The 3,902-nt window shown below is 34.8% G+C and overlaps 1 long non-coding RNA gene across 1 annotated transcript in view; it reads right to left on the reverse strand.

Moving 5' to 3' along the window:
• Window positions 1-2,255: 2,255 nt before the first annotated feature.
• The window catches only part of LOC117121074, a 4,966-nt gene continuing 3,319 nt past the window's right edge, over window positions 2,256-3,902 (reverse strand). The window contains exon 3 of the long non-coding RNA XR_004447475.1: window positions 2,256-2,359. This is a non-coding gene — a long non-coding RNA (uncharacterized LOC117121074). The remainder of the gene's footprint in view (window positions 2,360-3,902) is intronic.

Raw genomic sequence — 3,902 nt, forward strand, 5'->3', positions numbered from 1 at the left:
TTATAACCTTTGATGTCCCGAGATGTGCGTCCTTTTGTTGAATTACCTTGGTATGATAAATAGAAGAATGATAAGGGACAGGCATAGAACCACACGGAGAAGGACAACGGAGAAAGAAGGAGCGATGTATTTCGGTGAAAAGGTTGGGGTGCGACAGTAGACTGTGACCAAAGATACGAAGAAGTGGGAAAATATCACTCTCAACAAAGCCACACTTAAATATAAAGTTGCGGTAAAAGGTAAGACGGAATAGTAAGTAAGATCAAATAAACATAAGCCATGAAATTTCCTAATCTGATCTTGGAGCTGATGTATGTAATGTATACATCTGTGTGAATATTTACTTACAACTTAACTCCTTTAAGTATTAGCTTGATATCACTGTCATCGTCAGGGTGTATAGACAAGAACGATAATGTGCGCATGATGGGAAATGAAGCGCCGTCGACTTCCAGTTGACGTCCTATCTGAAACTACTCACCATGTTGCTAAAAAACAAAAAAAAAACAAATGCAAAATAATTTTACTTTAAATATAAAACTATTCAACATACATAAACGACTATCGCTTCTGTTAAAACATTCTTTACGTTGACTTAAAAAATAACTCGAAAACGGATATATTATGTTATTATGTTTAAAGGTTTTCTTCACCTTTAAGACGTCGAAATCTTTCACGGTAGGAAACTCTTCCACCAGACACTTTTCGGTTCCTAGTTTGGAAAAGACAATGTCATGTTATTTACTTGTTGTCTTTAATCCTCCAAAAATACATTTGGAAATACCTCTTTTTAAAAAGGTGAAAAGACACTAAGAATATAGGCCTACTAAGAAGGTTGGGTTACGAAAACGGATGAAAAAAAGAACCCCCTCAGCGACACGCATACTTACATAATGTATTAAGCGTAGTTGAATGAAACCATAAAAAGACAGGAAATATGAATAAATGAATGAATGGATGAATGTATTAATGAATAAATGAATTACCAAATGAATGAATAAATGCAACATGCATACTCACATAATTAATAAAGGTATTGCATACAACCTCGTCATAACGAAGGGCTAAGAAACAAAAATGAATAAATGATTGAATGATCAAATTAGTGAACAAACGAATGAATGAACGAACGAAGGAACAAAGGAATTAACAAACGAATGGACAGATAATGGATTGATGGATGAAATTATGGAGGAAGAATCCGCAACTACCGCTATTTATTAATATTATGTGATGAACTACTGATTTATCGATCGTTGTCGATGCATGAAGATACAGCCGACCGTAATCCTGGAAGCAAATGCCAAATTGAAACAGTTATGCCTTTTCCGGGACGATAATCCGTTATTTCAGTATTTTATAATAAAGTTCGTTATGTAAAATTACCGTATTCTATAAGCTAGATTTTCTGAACTGCTATATAATTTTTTATTAACTCACCCAACGGAAATCTTCTTTCTTCTGAATACAAAAAAAAAATAATAAAAGTTTGGGTATGAACGGTGTATATTGACACTTACAAACGCATCAATAACTCCAAGCGGCTTAACAGATTTGACAGTTGAATTTTATGAAAAATGCTATTATTTGACGACATAACTTACCTGGTTTTGTTAAGATGATATCATCGGGTTCGATGCAAAGCAAAGGTAGAAGTTCGTTGACCCGATCCATGTACCTCTGTGATAAGTTTTCCTGGCGCCCCATCACGTACACAGTGTTTTCACTGTGTGAACATGTGCCGTCTTCATGAGTTTTGCAGCCATATACTAGTGCATATTGTCATAATCAGTTTCGATTATCCACTATGGGGCTAAATCAAAGTATAACTTTAATTAAGTTTCATACTTTGCAAAAGTATCAAATAATTAGGTGGAATTTTTATTGAACGATCATTCAGTATTCAAAGTAGTTCGCGTGTAATACGAAATAAATGAAAAATAAATAACGATGTCCACAAACGGTGCCTATACATATATGTGAATACTAACCCAGAAAATACCTTCACTGAAATATGTTGTGTATTATTACTGAAATTAAAACTATTAAAACAAATTCTAAACATCGAAATAATTTAATGATCAATATGTTTACTATTGTCATGTCGACTTACGATATATTTTTTAAAATCACAGTTAGCCCTACATTAAATTATGACAAGCAAAACGATAAATAAATACGGTAGGTCTATTATGTCGTACAAATATTATGATTAGGCCTATAAATGTAATGACGCAAATATATGAATTTCGCACCAGTTCTACTTTCACCGTCACCAACTGGGTCAAATGTGACCGTCCATTGAGCACCGTTGGTCGTAGCAACTCCATTCACGGTCACATCCATACATTTGTTAAAACTGAAAAAATAATCGTGTACGGTCTATAATATCGTTAACTCTGATGTTATAAATAAATAGTAGACTGCAATTGTGATACGATACGATCCAATACCATACGATACACTAGGCTTAGCTTAAGCTTCACTGCATCATTATTGTTACGGTACGGAACGGCCAGGGATGGCGCCAAGATTGCTCGGCGGGAGTATGATGTCCCCGATGGGATAAGGTGTCCTTGATGAGAGCAAAGTGGGCGTAATTGGGTGTTGCTCAAAATCTGTGGTCCAGGGGCGAAGCACCAGCCAGAAAAATATGACAATTTAGGTGTTTGGAAAGCACATTTAATGAGCTACTAATATGTAAAACATACATATATATATTTTTCTCCTCAACAAATTATAGACTATAATTGGCCACTTGATGCCCATGGCAAGTAACCGGATTCCCAAACATTTTTATAATTGGAACCCCACACATGAAAAAACAGGATCTAGACTCTTGGGTATAGGTGGACTGTAGAGGAAGCAGAGATCATGTGCAGAACCGAAAGATACGGAAATTCTCGCAAATCAGGCAGTAGGCCTCGGTAAGTGCAGAAATGCATGATGCTGTTCAGTAAGTAAGACAATTATTATTTTTCTCCTCGGCAAGAGGGAGGGCAGCCCTCACGGCACCCCTGGGAACGGCACGGAGCGGGCCGGCACATCACCTAGTTGCTGTGTACCGTACTCCTATCTGAAAGGTCCACTGATTAATCTCAGATAAGAAAGTATAATACATACTCCAAGTATTGAAATGCACGCCATCGTGTTGGGATTTAATATTTTGACATTAATTATGTCATCATCCCGATGATGACATAATTAATGTAGGATTATTTAATCCCAACACGATTTCGTTTCAATACTCGGAGTATCTACTGACTGACTGACTCCCATATCCTGAGCAATTAAATTTTAATTTCCTTGATTCTTGATATTTTTTATGTCGTTGATGACAAAAAAAATGGCCAATAAAACATTACTATCAGTTAAAATTGAGAAGATATTATTTAAAAAAATAAGATAAGTTAAAATTGCTTAAACTACACAATTAAGATAGGAAAAATACAATTCAATTCACATTAATATTAAAATTATTGGTTCTATTATTATTATGTATTTTATGTATTTTTATCTCTCCGTTTCGGAGGTTTTGAAATAAAATAGAAATTAGGAGAATCAGCTAAGTAATCAAATGATGTCAAAATGTCTCACTTTTCACTGATTTACAGATGTTATATGCTTTAGATTTACTAAAAACCATCATCGATTACCAATGTAAGGATTTTATAATAATGAAATGACATTTTGAAACCAACAAAATGGTAGTCACGTTCTCATATCTTATTTAATTGGTTGATATGGTTACAATATAAGTCTTCAATGAACATTATTTACTTGATGTGGCTTTAATTTCGTCTACGCCAACATCTTCGATGTGTATGCGAAATTTGCCTTCACGTTTACTTGGATCAACAAGTCGACCATGAGCTAATATTTTTTCTGGAACACACTTCCCG

This window comes from Anneissia japonica, unplaced genomic scaffold (genome assembly GCF_011630105.1).
Source record: "Anneissia japonica isolate Jap-2015-1 unplaced genomic scaffold, ASM1163010v1 scaffold1606_len605190_cov180, whole genome shotgun sequence".
Taxonomy (NCBI): Eukaryota; Metazoa; Echinodermata; class Crinoidea; order Comatulida; family Comatulidae; genus Anneissia; species Anneissia japonica.